The 19,013-nt window shown below is 40.9% G+C and overlaps 1 protein-coding gene across 1 annotated transcript in view; it reads right to left on the reverse strand.

The window, feature by feature from the left end:
• Positions 1–19,013, reverse strand: part of rap1b (RAP1B, member of RAS oncogene family) — a 51,908-nt gene extending 32,895 nt beyond the window's left edge. Inside the window, exon 1 of the mRNA XM_053649925.1 lies at positions 18,881–19,013. The gene's annotated coding sequence lies outside the window, so the exon portion shown is untranslated. The remainder of the gene's footprint in view (positions 1–18,880) is intronic.

The following is a 19,013-nucleotide window of genomic DNA, read 5'->3' on the forward strand; positions in this document are numbered from 1 at the left end:
ACAGGGTTTACACTTATCCATATTAGTGTGAATGTAATAGCTCAGTTGCAGTTCTCCCACACAGTGTTTAAAATGCAAATAAAGATGCCCATGAGACAAGCAGCACAAGTCTAATTCACACATTCGGCTAGGAACTAAGCACTTCTCACCAATACTTGTCTGCACTGAACTGAGAAACTTTTGTACAATGGAGATTTAAATCCCAGCTCTGCTTCTCAATATCCTCCTATGCACTAAAATACACATTCGCTGAAGTGGAGATCAACAATACCGGCTACGCTTTTGTTTTTCTTAGGCCGGTTAGCTCTTGTGTCAGAGAGGATGGTATTGTGCTGAAGGAATGAAGTCATCCTCTTTTATTTCCTTTTGTCCAGTTATTAATCCATGAACTGCAAAAAGAAAAATGTTACTATAGAGCTGTCTTTAGGGTCTTCCATGAATGAGAACATGGGCGTTGGTCACGCTTTGGCGAGAGGAAATCTGAATGACGACATTCTCAAAACATTTTTTTTCCCCAAATGTTTAACAGTGGGGGAACAGTATTAGCCCTGAGATTGTCTGGCCTTAGATCATCTTTGGACAATAAGAACAGGCAAAAGAGGAGAGAGTATGAGAGTAATCCACTAACGAATATTAATGAGCTTATCTTCCTGGTTGAGAGGATGCTGCTCATATGCATAACAGTCTCAAACAACTCACACTACACAAGCACTATGTTTATTAATGACCAACTCGAGAAATATCATCACTACTAAGCTATTCTGCTATAATCGAGTTTATTCCAGTTTAATATGTTAACCATGCTCCATGTTTCTCTAGGCAGCTTCTACACACTTACAGGTGGTTTGCTCTGAATGGACTTGATGAACATGCATTAGGCTCGCTGCGATAGCCGGTATTCCCGGTGTTGGGGCCGCACACCGATTACATCACCTGCTCACCGCGGCACCGCCCCCACGGTCGTTTTGGCGTTTTATATTAATAAAAATCATTGAGTTCAGTTAGAGAACATACGCTACAATTAAAAACTGAATGAGTCTACTCAATTCAGCACAGATCAGCAGGAATCAGATTTCACTTCTCACGTGACGAGAGCGAGGCGAGCTGACTGACAAGACGATGGCGGAAGATTTGGTTTCAAAAGTTCTACGTTTAATATAAGCGAGTTTGTCATTGTACTGTTTTGTAGTTGTGTTTTTCATTAAAAATAATTAGGAACCCACCGTTCAAGCAACTGCTGCCCACGAATTGCCGCCAATTCGAAGGCGAAAGTGAAATGCGCACTACCGCACAGGCAATCAGAGGCGAGGGGGAGAAGCACCCCCCCAGTGATACCAGTATTACCAGTGTTGTCACATGTTGATTAACCGGTGAGAAAATTTCCTCACCATCACATCCTTAACATGCATGCAAGAAAATGTACTTTGAGAAGTGTGTGGGGGTGGAAGCATTTATACAGAAGAGTGAAAATTGCTGATGAAACAAAACTGCAGATAACACTTTTTCAAATGTTTTCAGTTCCTGATAAAGACGAGAGCAAGCTGCTCCTCACGAAGTGCTCAGGCACTAGGTATAAACAGCTTGCGTATAAACAGCCTGCGGCTGCTGAAAGAGAGTTCACAGTGCCACGTCGCATTATTGGCAACATGAAACATCTGAATTGCCTTTATCTATTGCTTCAAAATGTGTTGCATGACTACATTAAAAACAGTTTATTGCACTAATAAATGGGGAAAACTGCTCTCTGCCTTCCTTTTCCATCAGCACCTCTACCTCTCTCACTCCTTTTCCACCTGACTCAAAACTCATGTCACCAGTGGGCTGCGATCCACTTAATGACATTTTGACAGCAAACATCCATGTCTTTACAAACCAATAACTTGGGGCGTATAACCAGAATGACGAGCCCACACAGACAACACTATGGAGGTGACCATTTTCTTTTTTTTTTAGCATGAGATCAGCAACGCCAGGCAAAGAAATTCTGCCTGAGCAGTAAAATTCAGTTAGCAGTCAAATGATGGGAGAATTCACAACTGCACACCTAATCACTGGCCTGACTAGAATACCAATACATGGATAGTTCATATAGGGGTCATGGTTATTTTAAGGTTGGAGTCTTTTGCCTGGAAAAAGTCCTGGGTCCCTGTATGTCAAAATTATACCACCCTCAAGCAAATGAGATCAATCCACTCAGAGCAGAAAATGCAGGCCAGTAATGTTGCCTTGCTAAGTAGGAATATTGCAGCCATACCAGCATTAGCAGATACTGCATATTATATAATAAAGAATTGGGATTATTGATCCTCAGGTGGTATGGATACCTGCAAGTGCAACACTGATGTTTCTCTCACATTCATGGTTTATTTAAGGGCAGTTGAGGCTCAACGGTTAAGGCCCTGGGTTGCACCAGCACAGCCGAGCTGCTGCTGTTGGGCCCTTGAGCAAGGCCCTTAAACCTCTCTGCTCCAGGGGCGCTGTATGATGGTCAACCCTGTGCTCTGACCCCAACTTCCTAAAAGGCTGGGATATGTGAAGAAAAGCATTTCACAGTGCTGTAATGTATTTGTGACAGGCTGCTTCTTCTTCTTTTTCTTTACAAAGTTCTGTCTGTCTTCCGCTTTGGAAAATCCAGGGAACTTTAACTTCAGGGAAATTACATTGAGAGAGCCACAAAAGGGCATAAGTGTTAAGTCATATTCCATCACGTCTGACATCCAGTGACACTGCCCATGTTTCCATTATGACACTGGCTTGATTTAGAGAGATGCGAGTAATATGCATGTACGTGTAAGAAGAGAGAAAATGAACGGGAAAGGTTGCTGATAGCTCATATTTCAGCAGCAGCTTGGGGCCACATGCATGTCTCTACACGCTGATGGAGAATCATCCTCCTGCGCAAATCACAGCCTGCAGAGAAAGCTTTAGGATCTGAAGCCACGCCCGGTTCAAGGCTCGTGAAAACAGATACCTACTGACTTGTCTGGGCAAACGAGGAGTTCAGGGCACAGAGAAAAACTTCTGCAAACTCAACACAGCAGCAAAATGTATTGAACTCTGTGCCACTATAGTTTTGTACAAACTCCAGCCTTACTGACCTTTTCTAGCCTCCAGCAAGCAGCTGTCTAGGAGACACTGAAAAAAGACAGTGAAAGGAATACATCATCCTACACTGAGTTTCAACATGAGGCGTGTGGTTTTACAATGGGACTTGAACAGCCAAAATACTTGGAAAACTTTATATAATAATACATTTAAAAAAAAAACCTACAGACTTGACAAAGCACAGATTTCCCTCCACAGGAACTTGCGCAATCAAACTCCCAGCCCCAACTTTAAGACTTCAATCCCTCAAAAGTAAAGCAGGGGGTGACCAGATGTGGGAACTAGCCAACACATGTATGTGCACACACACACACACACCTCTTTCACAGCATACATCAGCTCAGTCTTGTGACAACCAGGTGCAGGAAGACACAATAGAAGGCTGTGGTCAGGGACAAGATAATGCACACAACAAACAGTGTGTTCATAGGAACATCAACAGTGAGGACAACATTGGGGCTGTGCAACAAACCTTATTTTCAATAACCTATTGTTGAATGTCGTTCTGCTGTGTGTTTGTTTCGATATTCAATCAATGAGGAAAATGCAGCAGAATAACAGTGTTATGAGGGGAACTGGTGAACATGCTCTCGTTCCTTAAAACAAATCACCAAAATGAAACATTAATGAGTAAAGATGTAGAGAAAGGATGTCAGGTCACACTACTCTATTTTAGGGTTGCAAAAATAAAATAATAATAATAATAATAATAATAATAATAAAAAGGTGAGCTAGGTAGCTAGTTAAATGCATTAATACAGACGAAGAGAAACAAACGTGATCATGTACAACATTGTGGTTGCCTCCTTGACAAAAAATTTGCATAATTTTTGACAATGTTTCGGCAATGGCATTTGGTATTCCTTCCACAAACAGCATGTTAAAAGGTATTACCCGAGACTGGCTAGCATCTTCATTTTCTCTTGATTTATTAATAGCAGGAGACTCATAGTTATGTGACAGGTTTGCACTGGACTTTATTTTGCTCAGGTTTACCAGTGCTTCCACATACAATTTGTGCATGCTAATTAATCCCGTGTGTGCGTGTGTGTGGGGCAGCAGGCAATAGGCTTCATGAGGAGCACTGTGCATTACAGCATCACACATTAAGGAGCATAACATTAAGTATAAACAAAATAAGCAGTAGTTTTTTTTTTCTTTTCTTTTTCTGGTGGTTGAATCTACTTGTCCTCTGGGCAACTATGAATAAGAAAATCTAATACAGGAAACCTGCTACTCCACCACTGGATCATGACTTTGAGCAATGCTGAGTCAGGTAAGAGTCTACTAATGTCAATTTCTACAAACTATCAGATAAGATTCCATATAATTATGATGTCTGTTGGTAAATGAGCTGTACTCGTGTTTGACGCACGTGAACTGAAGAGTGCTTTGGCTGAATGCGCGTTGTGATAACGTCAGGTGGCACATCTTGGCCAAAATCTGCGGAAAACCTCAGAATATTGCAGAGTTTGCTTGATTTTGCATTCATTTCTGCGATCACAAAATAGCTAAATACTTGTTAGTGAAAATGCTTGCTCATTTCCAAGCAGAAGACATGAAGGAAAATAGCCTCTTAATATTTTACAACTGAGGAGAGGCACTACATTAAGGTTAACTTGGATGTTCTTTTTCTCGATTTCACTGTAATTTAAAAATAGATTGGCTTTCGCTTAGATAAAAATCTTTTTTTAAATAAATAAATTAATAATAATAATAATAATAATAATAATAATAACAATAATACTTCAATTTGATTGATCTGTATCTTCTAGAGAATGTCTTATTATTCTTATTTTTTTTTCTTAAATGAAAAAAAGTCAGCAAACTGAATGGTGCCTGTGCTTGATGGATGAATTAAAGTTGCACCAGAAAATAAAATATCAGAATATTATCAATAACTTAAAAAACTTGGCAGGATATTAAGGCTACATCCAACATGATGATAAATGATGTATGCATGGCATGTAGAGGGGCCGGGCCTGGTCTGCCTTCTGACACAAGGATCTGCTGTCTGTTTCTCACACGGACACAGGAAGCTTGTTCTGGTAGAGATTAGGGCCTGAGGCACTCTCCATGACTTAGGCCACCCTGCAGAAACGGAAACTACACAGCCCTGCCTAATAATCTTCAACCAACGCTTCTGACACGTCGGCTCCAGTGTCATACGAGTGGTTTACATCTCTGTAATGCAGCAGGGAGTTGATGGCGAGTGTGCATGTACTCCTTTACTCTCTATACACCCAGAGGAAACCGCAAACACAGGGGCATCTCAGCAACCAGCAGGCAGCTCCCGGGACTCAAAATTATGCTGACTCAAGGAAAAGGAAAAAGATAAGTTCTATCAAAACACCACAGAAAACAAAGAATGGACTCTACAGAACAGCGTGTTTGTGTGGCTGATCTTACCATGTGCGAGCACTGAAATACAGAGAAATACATTAAGGGCGTTTTCACATGTGGTTTAAATACTTGAAATTCGAGGAAGGGCGTTATCATCACGTAAAGTTCACCGCAGATCAATTGTGCAATGCTAACTCTAATTTTTCTTCTTAAATATTGTGCAAGATTTGAGAAAATAGGCGGGTACACCCGCATATTACTCTTAGTGTACATTTTGATAATTGGGTTATTATTTTTTACTTTGAAGGTTTGTGAAAAATGAAACATATGGTTCAGAGGAACTATCAGCATTTTTAGTTCTCATGAGAAAGGCTACCGTTTACAGCACAATATTTAATACAGTATACAAGTTTGACGCCTGGCTCTGGGATTACCTCACTCACTGGCCTTCATTTATCAATATTTTAGCAAAGAAAACCGAACGTACAATTCCCGTCACATTTACACAAGTTTCACTAATTTTCTTCTTCGTACTTAAAGCAGCCGTGAATTACTAATCATGTTCACGGCACAGCTGATTTGCTTTCAGTGACTCCCGTAAAAGCCAGTGCTCGCAGAGTTCAAAACGGCGATTAAAAGGTTGAAAGAGCACTGTTTAGGTGCGGTGTGTGCTAAATCTTCCAGTAATCGAGGCTCATACCAGTAAATCTCCTTATGTGTAAATTTATGCGTAAGCTCTTGTAAGATATGATTTTTTCCCGAACTAACTGGACTTTCACGCATACCATATTCCTCATGTAAATACTCCTGTGAACAATTTACGTACTCGACCGAATATATCAAACCTTCAATGCAAATGGCTTCAGGCCCCAAAAAAGTGCAAGTGAAAGCAGGAGAGCCGTACAGTTTATTTCTCCCCTCATCCGAGTGTGCAGGGGAAATCTCTCAGGCCTTACCTCACTAGAAACCTCTGGCTCTCAGCCATGCCACATGACACACTGACCTGAAGAGTGTGAACTGAAGGAGGTGGCAGGCAGAGAGCAGGAGAGAGGGAAGCATAGATGAATGAAAGAAAAAGAAACAGAGAGATGGAGAATGAAGAACAGGACAGCTCATGTCTATGTGTACTTTGTTCTGTCTTGCTGTATCCTGCTGACACCTCTGTGTGTTTGTACACGTGTGTGAGTGTGTGCACACACACATGTGAGAGCATTCCAAACATAGCAGAGCATGTACACACAAATCTCTAAGATGATGTCATCAGAGGGAACGTGATCATACACGAGTGACACAGGGTGCCTCGCTCAAAAGCTAATCCTGCTTCAGATCCAAGTTAGAGCGCACACACACACACACACACCCACCAACCTGAAACTCAAATCCACTCAGACAAGAGATGAGCTGGGTAATCGATATCCCTACAGTGCGCTGCATCACTGTGAAAAGCAAGACACCATGATAAGGACAGTGGAGTAAAGATGTAAAGGAGGTAAAATAACCAAGGCACATTAATGAGTGCGAATTTAAATTAGACTCTTTAAAATTCAAAATGTGGTGCCCAAGGTAATGAAGGGTTCCAGACTCATTATGCAGTGTTTTACATGGACTTCTTTATACATCAACACATATCATTAGCAGTGTTTAATTTCCCTCATATCCCAGCACTTCACTTGTCTTTGTGTCCTCAAAACAAATAAATACACACACACACACACACACACACACACACACACACACTATAGGTAGATAGATAGATGGATAAATAGATAGATAGAGAAACATTTATTCCACTTTAAATTGATTAAGCATTGTATTATTCCTCCCCAAGTCCTCAGGTGAGGAACACAGCTTGAGCAGTATTAGTATAGCAGAAAGTATGGACAGCTGTGAATAGTGATACTACACCGCAAGCACGTTATATCTTATGGGAAATGGCTGCAGTTATCTGGTTTGACTAAATGGGGGATTTGAGGACCTCATCTTCACAGTGACATTCTAGAGTGGCATTTACACGCACACCCTGATTACATTAGACTTCTGCTGAGCAAGATAATGAAAAGATTCTGTTTGAAGCTATTAGAGAGGTCTTGGGATTAATAATGTACAACTCTGCTTAAAGGGCAGCCATACTGAAACTTTAAAATAGTGGTCACAGAGGATCCTCTTGTACATGGTCGCACGTGTATCTACTCTTCCAGAAATAACTAACTATGGCATCATACTTGAACACTGCTGAAATCCTAAAATCGGGTCTCCTGAGCGGCACAGTGGAAAAGCATTCAGCCTTTTGAATCCAGATTGCTATAGATGCTGCAGATTTCTATAGCTAGGAGAGCAAGAAAATAATTTTAGCCATGATCTCTGGGTGGGAGGGATAGTGTTACTGCCAATCAGAGGGAAATAGCCAATCATGGGGATATGTGAGCTTATGTACGTGGAAGAGGGCATTTAGCTATTTGTTGCGAGTGTTCAGCTGCCCTGTAACGTAGCAGCAGTTTGAAAAGAAGCAGTGTCTGGCTTCACGTTTTTCAGAGGAAGCACATTACTCGCTAGCCTTCACCATGCCCAGTTGGTATCGGTAGTATGATCAGGAAGAGATCAATTGGCAAACAAACAAATGAGGAGGAGCCGGGGGGGGGGGGGGGGGGGGGGGGGGGGTTGATTAAATCTTAATACCTAAGGAGCTCCTTACTCTTTGCATACTAGAGGACTGGGTTCAACACATTTTTAGGCTTTTGAAAAACAGGGCACCCGAAGTAGTTCCAGATATTCCTGAACAGCGCTTATAAGTAGTCAGGTAACAGAAAATGTATATAAACTACATAACCTGGCATAGTGAGCGTAAAGCAAACACTTATAAGGATTCCCTAACGGTGAAATGTGGATGTTGAGAGTTAACCGAAGACAGGTGTAGGACTTTATTTCACTCCTTATTTAAGCCTGCTTTATACACTAAAACTAAAAGCCTACGCAGGGGTATGGCCCAGATACAACTATTAGACCTACAACAATGCACTGACATTTGGTGGATCTTGCCAAGTGTAATTATATGGTGATGTGCTTCTGAGAAACCAAAAGATTTCAAACATGAATAGGTGACAATGTTGAAGCTATTGGTTCCAATACAAAGCATATGCCGTTATTTACTTTGGAAACAGCCCAACCATTAGAATAGCACACTGAGCATCTGGTACACTTTGAAAGTCAGACCTGACTCTAGACCAAACAATGCCAACATTTAAATGTGGGAGTACAGAGAAGCAGGTTCACTGAAGTAGTAAGAAATACTAAGAAAACAGCAACCTACCAAACACCAAGGGGCAAAAGCCATAGCAAGGAAGAGCTGAACTCGGGTTCGCCATGTTTAAAAGAAAAGTAATAAAAAACAATATTTTTGCAAATTGCAGAAATATATTCCACTCCAAACATATTCCATTTATACATCTAGGAGAATATAAGGCAATTAAGCAGCAAACTGCCTTGCATTTGAATAAATCAGCAACAACAAACAGTGATGATAGTTGTATATATGTGCCTGAATGAGGAGATACAGCATGTCCCCCCCCCCCCCCAATGAATAGAGGAATGATTAGCTCACTGCTTGGAAGAGCTTCTCGTAAACCTCCAATCTCTCCCGAGTGAGCAGTGGGAGTCTCTACACGTCACTGAATGTTTCGACAAAATGTTTCGACAGGTCAGGCGACGTTTGAGCTAAAACATAGGCGCACAGTGTAATGTGAGCAGACATGTTAATCCCCCCAATGGACAGTGTGCCTTAGGAGCTAGTAAAACTCCCACAAACCTTAAAGTAACTGCTGTTAAAGGAAAACACCATCATGAAACACAATATATGCAAGTTTATATTGAAAAGTTTTGTTCTTAGCGATTCTGGCACGAACATGTCGGTTGGAGCTGTATTTTCATTATTCCTGTATTATTCATTGGGACATTGCTAGTGCAGTTTCAACAGTGGCTCATGAAAGAACATCTTCAAAGATAAGGAATAATGGTCAGGTTTCCAAAAAAAACACCAAGAGTTTCTGTTCTCATTCACCATTTTCCAATGATGGTTAATATTAATTATTAATGAGAAATCAAAAGCAGAAGTAGTGGAGATAGCAAGCACAGGACTCAAAGTCCCAGAATGCAATGCAGCTACAATAATGGCACTGTTTGCAAGATTAGCATGAAAGCTTTGGAAGCATGTGTGTTTGAGTAGAGTGTATAGATGTGAGAGGTAAGAGAACTAGACAGACTAAAACATTAAAGCACTGCTGCATCGCTCTCTTTAGGTAAAAGGTGCATTCCGACTGTGCCCACAATAAGCGGGCAGTTGAACAGCATTGTGGGTAACGTAGGAAATGAAAATAGACAAACCGTTCACAAAAGATGTTTAAACCAAAAAAGTCAACTCAGAATCTAAATGTTAAATACATCTTTTGCACCACTGATTATAAATAGTGCTATGCAAGTTGCTAACGATGGATTTCTCCTTTAAGAGAATGCAGAGAAGGTTTCTGGAGTGTCAAAACAATAAAGCGTTCGCCCTATCATCTGGAGATTGCGAGTTCATATCCGGACGATGCCAAAGCCATCCGTGGCCCGTGTCCAAGACAGCAAAATTGGCCATGTTCTCGGAGTTGGAAAGAGGAAGATACATAAGAAAACATGCACAACCACAAGGAAAAATAAAATCTAGGAACTTCAAGTGAATTTGAGTGCCAAGTTAACAGCTATGCTGAACATCTTACCTGGTTTACACCTTAGGCTACCTGAGACATCAAAGCAACAGATCCAATGGAAAACTACAATCCTGTGGAATCAAAAGCATTCATATTCAAGTTTACATATCCCTTAGGTCACACTGAATACCTCTCTAGCAGAGTGGAAACACAGCAGCGGCAATTACACAAAGACCTCGATAAAGCCAGCCAGCAAAAGCACACACTGTTTGCCACAATGGTATGGCTCGATAAAAGGACATGAAGCTTGGTGGGATATTTTTAGAACGTACAAATGACAATTCTCTCAAATTGCATGAAAAACCATCCAAGAAAATGGTTAATGAAAAGTATCTTCGTAGTATAAATACGTATCTCTTCATTTTGGATTTCTTCACAGGATAATTGACTACGCTTCTATGACACAGTATACAAGTCCCCAGGGGCATCGGTTTTCACTCGTACCTGGCTCTCTGACACCAGCTTAGCTCCTCATTCCAGCTGCTCTTTTTCTAAACCTTCAGCAGAGAGACCTCCCAGACGTCCAGTTTAATATTTTAACCGTGGAATCGTAGAGACCCACAGTTAAACATGTCCCCAAAGACCTCTGGCCAGATGAAACGTATGAACCAAGTATTACAGTGCATTTATCTTTCGTTGGATGGCAGAGCTCTTGCCACAGAGCCATAAATACCATGGATTCTGCGTAATCTGTCAGAGAAAGTAAGTTAAACATTCCAAAAGCAGAAAAATCAACATTAGAAGCACATGATCTGGCTAGTAAATCACAAGAAACCATTACAGAGATGATGACTGGCTTTTGTAAGTCAATCATCTCCACCTAGGAACAACACTGCAGTGAGTAAGGTGGAGTCATTCAAATTCCTCCAAATCTCTAAAGCTCTTAAATGGGAAACACAATGACCATAATAATTATTTTTTTTAAAAAGTTTGTCAGCGAATATTTTTTCTAATGAGGTTGTGGCAACAATCTCTCAACCAGTTCTGCCCCAGTTCTACAGACAGCAATCAATAACCTCATGGTTAAGCTAAGCCTCCCTCTGCTTGAAGACCAGACTGCAGCGAATTGTAAGTACAGCAGAAAGGCTGAAGAGAGAAGAAAATAACTGAACAAAAACAAACAAAAAAAAAAATCACCATGAACCCCATATACCCAGGAAACTGTTTCAGAAGCTTCCCTCATGTAAATGATACCACTCCATCAGAACCAGTACCACATACCACACCACCTTTTCTCCGCAGCGGACACTCGTCTCATAAAGCTATCTATGACAAATTAGAAGCACTGAACTTTCCTTGCCATTTAGTGGTGAATATGGTCTTTGTATTTGTTAATTTCTCCCTGATTCTGTCACATGCCAATTCCCACCCAGGATCCAGTTCTCTACTATCATACAACAGCTACCAACCGGGGAGGGCGAGGGCTAACACATTCCTCCTCCAAGACATGTGAAGGTAGCCAACTGCATCTTTCTGAATTGTTGACCGTGCTGCATCCCAGGACAGTGTAAAGCACTATCTACCCTCTTCTGCTTGCATGAGCTCACAGATGCCCACAATTGACAGGGGAGAGAGAGAGAGAGAGTATACCCTCCCTCCCACCAAGAGAGCATGGCCAATTCTGCTCCCTTGGCTTACAGTTATGGCTCTGGCATCGTCAGGGTTTGTACTCGACCTCCAGACGATAGGGCGAACACTTTTCTGTTAGGCTACTTGGGAACACAGTAATTTTGATGAATGGGTCAGTGAGGCGATCGGCCTGAATCACTGCATTTTCACTGAAAGATCAATCTAAACATGGAAAATGAGATAGCTACCAGTTTTAAAAACTTCAGATCTGGCACTATACATCCAAAGGCCATTTGGTTAAAATTGCCTATATGAAACAAACTCATTGAATGGCAAGACATTTTAGAAGAAATGTGTTGAATAATAAATAAGAGGAGCTACTGACCCTGTGAAACCAAAAAAGAAAGAAGTAATGTGTAGCAAATCAACTACAGGCATCACAGTGATTCTGGTCATTTTACCAGCTTTACAGTTAGATGACAAAGAAAACTAGTGGTAATGAGTGCATAAAACATGGCATTTGCCTGTTTTTAATACAACTACAGCTGGTTTGCTGCCAAAAAAAGGCCTTTTCTGGAGCCAATTTCAAGCTCAGGTGTAGAAGAGACCATGCAATCATGTCAAGGTAACACATGCCAGCGCCATTACATCAAAGGCAAACTGTTCATAAGAGGCACAATGACATGTCTATCACCTATCAGAACTTGTTTTTCACTCCTCTTGTGAACTCTTAGTGGTTATATTCTGCAGCTGTCACAAAACATTTGTATGCTTAGAGTTCTTTTGACTCCAGGTGAAAACTGAGACTCTGTTCATAATACAAGCCTTATTGAACCCATCCGGTCCGTCTGCCTTGTGGCGGTTTGTATGTACAAGGGACACTTATTTGCCTTAAGCATGATGCAAAATGTCACTTACGCACATTTTGAAACTCAGTAACATCACGACAGCTTGCTACATGGGTCATGAAGAAGAACAAACATCATATCTCGAAACAACCAAGTCAGTGGAGGAGCAATGAAACGAATGATTATTTTCTCTGGAGGGCGGCTGACAACATGTCAGCTGGACATGATTAGGGCGAGAAGGGGAAAAAGACCAGATGTGTAGCTATTACTGGCATTACTGTACAGAGAAACATGAGAGGAACCAGCAATGATATTTGTATTTGTGGTAATATGATTTGAAGAGGGGGTGGGGAATTCCAATCTGCCCGACTTCATTACCTCATTTCTGAAAAGCGTGTTATCATGGTCCATATAAGCACATATCAAAGTGATGCAAATTTGATTTGAAAAGGACCAACGTTTGTGTTTAAACAGCAAGCATTGCAGAAAAAAAGTTTAATATCATATTTAGCATCACTTTAACACAAAATATGAGATTTTATCTGCAGGTCTTCTTATTGAATAAAAATAATAATAATCCACAACGATTGAGCACAAGTTTTTAATGCACATTTTGGAGATTTTATTCGCATCTAGTGTTTCCATACAGGGTTTTTTTTTTTTTTAAATGAGATTCAGATAAAAACGTGTGGATGGAAACAGAGCTACTGTGATACCCTGTATACTAAATAGTAGCATTAGAAGATCATTTGCTTTTCTCCACGATAATGTAGCCGGGTCTTATATACATGCCTACAAAGAGGCCAACTGGAGCAGCTGTAGGAGTGACATGAGCCCCACCTTGACCACTCCAGCTCTGTATCAACGCACTCGTAGAGATAGATACCCCTCTTTAAAACACAACACTCATTAGCTCCCATTTAAAAACCACCAGTGCCAAAACACACATTTATTGCAAGGGAAATTAATAAATGCATCAGAGAATAATCATCACAAAGGATGCAGAAGTTATACAAGCAATAGGAGTTAATGTATTTTACTGGCAAATATCACTTTACGATTACATATGTAATATTTTAAAATGTTGGACTTCTGATTGGAAGCTTGTGATTTCAAATCCTAGCAGCACCAAGCTGCCACTGCTGGGCCCTTAAGCAAGTCCCTTAACCCTCAATTGTTCAGCTGTATATACATGAGATAAATGTAACTCGCTCTGGATAAGGGCGTTTGCCAAATGGCGTAAATGTAAATGAACTAGACTGGGAAGCTGAATTGTGGGATGTTGCATGTCACTTGGTACACTTAAAATAATAATAATAATAAATTATTAATTAATTTCAAAAAGACCATGTCCATCACCCAGTCCAACTTGGGAAAAAAAAAAAAAGACAACTTTTTTGAAATTACATGCCTTAAACTTTCCCAACTGGTCAAAAGAACACAAACTCAGCATGTCATTTGCAAGTCAATCACCTCACCTAGGTCACAAGTTTCATGGAAAATGGAAAAACACATAAAAGCAACACTCAGGGTGCAATGTGAGTTAGTTTCACATTTCCACCCAAACTGTTTTGGCTCAAAACAATGCAAATGATCAAGACGAATCGATTTAGCCTCTGCTGCAGGAATCTTATACCAAACCTGCATGAGAATCTGTGCATGAATTACCCAGAATAATTTTTTTTTTTTTTTTTTTTTTAAAGGAAAGGAGAAAACATACTATTTAGTCATCTCTTACTGAGAATTAGATTAGAGGAACCGATGAGTTAATCTGTGCCATTCATTTGGGGTGAGATTTAAATTTGTATTACCGCTGATGTGTATCTTTTAAAAGGACACGGCAAGATGAATTGCAGATGCTGAATGGAAAAAGTCACATTTTTAATCATCCCACATCTAAAGTCCTATCTGGATTGGACTAGTATTACATGAAGGTGTGGGATAATTATTACTTGAGCAGTTTGGGAATTTTAATCCAGTTCAAATCAGTCATGTCAGTAATTTATATGGACGGTGTGTGGAAAGATTACACCATATTTTACCTTCTACAAAATGACCCATAGAAACACTCCAGGTAATGACCTGTCTGAAATGCCATGTTAGCAAAGATTCCATTATATCCTGGTGGGAAAAGAGCTTTTGTGCTTTTTCTTCAGCACATTCAGGACACTCCAGGAAGTGTTCACTCTTTTGTAGCATCTCCCACCGAAACCAAAGCGGTTTAGCAAAGCAGAACAATAAAATAAAGAGGATGTCAGCGAAGCAACACTTCTGACTTCCTAGCACAGGTACAGCCTACATATGTTTCGGTCATGTCACCTACTGCGCAGATCATTAAAAGAACCCAACAAGCACTTAGAATAAAGATAAAAAAACATTGTTTGTATTAAAATGAGGTCTGTAGTGCGCATAGATATTTTAGTGTAACAACCATGTATTTTGTGAATACGCGCCCATCTCTGATTTATATAGAGACTGCTTATCTCACGCAAATCGATCATAATTACTACAGACGTCCTCTGGCAACGTTACTAAACACACATGTCTGAAAATGTTTTTCCATCCCAGATATTTTTTGGTTTTCTGTTAACAGGAAGCTATTTACGCTCTTCACAGCTGCTTGTTTTTATATCAGAAAACAGGTCAAATATGAAGTAAAAATAAAGGAGAAGATAACGGATATATTATGAGGGCACGGTAATGGTGACAGCGCATCGCCTACTCGCCACCCACAGCAGACCTGCTTCTCCTCGCCTACAGGTTGGTGATGTCCAAGACAATTATATAACTTGTTGAAACTGACCAACCCCCACCACAATCAGCGCACAGCTACACAGCATTTCCCAGGTACAAGGCTGAGACAATGCCGTGGTGTCCAGCACTGGACGCTGTGAAAATCCTGGTGACAAACAGCTGGTTGGGCTGCAGAATACAAGAGAAAAATGGGCAGTGGGGAATTGGATCAATACAAACTGACTACACGGTGTGTCAACTGGCAGGGCATCCGAGCTCGTACTACAGACGGATCGCACAAATTAGTTTCTACATGCATAACCTCCACGAAGGCAGCATATAATCCATGATTCATCTCCATCTATTGGTCAAGTAACTTGCTTTATCATTGTACAAATATCCGCTTCATAACTAGAATTTAAGCTGTAGGTACCCCTTTTCACACACCAATGCGTCGAGCCCTTAGTCACATCAACTTCAGCAAACAGGTGTGACATTTAATGTGCTCTCAAGCATGAACAAACTCACCTAAAAATGTCGATATGAGAACGATGCAAATTTTTTAAACTGAACTGGCTGCTGAATGGGACAGCTTTCGTACAAAGTATTTTTTCTCCAGTGAAATTCTCCAGGCTGTTTTGTTTGGAAGACTTCTGGAGAAAAAAAATGGCTGCTGAAAACACAAATCCACTGCCCATAATGTAGAAAACTGTGTTTATGAGTTTATGTCCCTCTGTAAAAAAAACAAGCCACAAAACAAACTCAGCTAAGTGGAGCAATTATCATTTTGAATTCTGAATTGATAATTGGGCAATTCACAAGATTTAACTATAACCCCAGGCATTTTTTTTTTTCAGAAAAAAGGGGAGAGAAAAAAAAAATATGAATGCTTCCACACTCCTCATCATGATCATGCATTGCTGTCTGTGTAGTTATTGAATAATAAGCCTTATGGCTTGGAAATGTAAAGGAGTCTAGTGCACATGACAGTCTACAGGCTGTTACTCTATGGGGAAAAAGTAACGCAACATATGCACAAGTCTAATCCTCATAACTACTTTTTTTGTAAATGCTACACATTCCGTCACAGCCACAGCATACATGCATTAATGCAGACAAACAGATACAAACTGTAGAGCTGATGCCACCTAGTTGCCTACATGTAAGCTACTGAATGAAACACTAAACTCTGGATCACAGGTCAGTCATCTCTTCAAACATGTCTGGCTCCCTTTAGTGCAAGCAACATGACCAAATAAAGGAAGGAAAGAATGACAAGGCCACCAGGTTTCACAAGGCCCTTTGGCCTGAAGGGGAAGTGAGCCAACCCCCACCACAATCACTATTTTCCCTCTTTTCCTCCCGAGTGTCTTCTTTCCTCCTTCGGTTTTCCTAAAAGTACTCATCAAGCAACTCTTAGTGAATGTCGTGAATACTGTGAAGTGTGTCTTAAAAGCCACAGACATTGTGCTGGTTTAATCTTTGGTGTGACAAAGTCTATTGTTGGGAAAATTTCAAACATATATACTGGGTATGTGTTAACATGTAATGTTCCTCATACAAATCTGAATACTGATTAAGATGAAAACGTTAATTACATTCCACCATACCTTATTCCTAAACGACTGACAACATCGACAAGCATAACTAAAGAGAATAACGCTTGAACTCTGACACAGGATCCACCTTGTGCATAAATCAAGGGTGTCCCTTTCCAAAAGGAAGTCAGCAGTGCTTCAATTTGTTTTTCCAAAGGAGCCTCTAAAGCAGCATTCCTCTGTACCCAAGAGGGCCTACTATCACAGGGATTTCCTTCCTCTCGCTCCAATGGGGACAGCACTGTGGTCGAACTACGGCAGGGCGAGGCTGGCCCACCAGCCCTACTACTCAATGATCAGCACGTCACCAGCATGGGTTGGTCTTTAAGACGTGTATAAATTAATTGCCCATACTGAATCGAATACTACAGCTCTTTTAGACACTGCTGCGTGAACAGAGCGTGATATCAAAAGCACAAAAAGGGCGAGTCTGTGAGCTGTATGCAAGATCTCAGGAAATGGAAGGGTTTCATGTGAAACTATCTAACTCAAATGCTGAACATAACATTATCTCTCACACTTCCTTGGTTAAAAATGAGGACATGTTCCATGATGAACAGCAGAAGTAACATTAGTAGCACTCTATTGTTGCTGATTTTTTTTTTTTTACCATACTATATTAGCACACGTTAAACAAAAACCTAACATGTCAAATCTCAAAGAAAGGAGACCTGCAATCTCTAAAGACTTCATTTCAACCCTGACAGACTCACAGAATGCCACCATAAAGTAGGGTGGCATTAAAAATAAACGAGGAGGCAACAGGATCCGCCTGACCACCTTAAACACTTTTAATGCTTCTCTGATACGTTCACATGCTTATAAAATAGCTTTGAAAATGTACAATGCCTTGTAACCCTGGTGGTACTTTCAAGGGTTGACCCTTTACCAAAAAGAGTGTATGTAGTGTACCTTTAAAGCTTGGAAGGGTAATCAAGGGCCAACTATGTAGCCTAGATTAAACCTTTATTTATTTATTTTAAAAGGTACATTATATCCATGTGGTAGATGATACATATTAAAACGTACACAAGATAAAGGTCCAACCCCAGCAATAAGGTAAGGTACTGTTTAATACCCTTTTATCTAATTTGTCAAGCAGCCATGCAAAGAAACTGTGCTGCCTTTAGGGTGGACTGCAACATCATAATTCACTCACAACGACTACAGTATATCTGAGGCATTCCTGGAAAGCAATAAACCTTAAAACGCCTTATTTATTTGGTGTAAAAGCCAGCCGTGTTAATGCGTAGTTGGGGAGCAGAACTGCGCGATTTCTCTTTCTCTTCTGTGTAGAATAAACTGGACTTGGCCTGAGAGAGAGCTGAACTAGGTGGGGCCGCTAATCAGACACACTCAGAACAGGACACAAAGCATGAAATAAACCCGCTTTTAACGCCACGGCGATAGAAAGACGGTTATAATGTTAATAAACACGCTTCTGTAGTTTAACACAGGATATTTCGCTTGCTGACATTTAAACGCTGGGAGCCGTCACACGCCCAGTTTCCCCTCACGGTACTCATTCGGACAACTTTTCCATTTCCGCTGTAACTTCCACACAGCGGCGGATAAAATACCGTAAACAATGAAAAGCCTGTTTCTTCCCCCAGCACAGCCTCGCTGTTTAAACTCTACCGCTTCACGGGATTAAACGCCCTGGTTCATCCACCACACTGACACAACGGCGTGTAGGAAAGCGTTAGGAGTTGAATTGTTTCACTCAGGCTCCGCCATGTTCTCGCCGTTTGACCTGCTCTTCCGCAAACCGCGCGCTGCTGAGCCGGTCTCGCGCTGCGAGCTCGCGCGCCTCTAACGCACGCAGTGAAAACAAAAGGCCGCTCGGTACATCCGCGTCTGTTGCTACAAAATGACCCGGTTCGGGTCCTCTAGGTAAAATACAAAGTGACACATTAGAAAAGCCGACGAATCCGGTACTCACAGATTAGCTCCAATCCGTTTGCGCTCTCTCAGTCAGTTAGCCAGCCAAGCCAGTCTCTCTCTCTCTCTTTCTCTCTTTCTCGCTCACTCAGCCGTCTGACGGGTTGGAGTTCGACGTGACGTCACAGTCCCTC

This window comes from Ictalurus furcatus, chromosome 19, assembly GCF_023375685.1.
Source record: "Ictalurus furcatus strain D&B chromosome 19, Billie_1.0, whole genome shotgun sequence".
Lineage (NCBI taxonomy): Eukaryota > Metazoa > Chordata > Actinopteri > Siluriformes > Ictaluridae > Ictalurus > Ictalurus furcatus.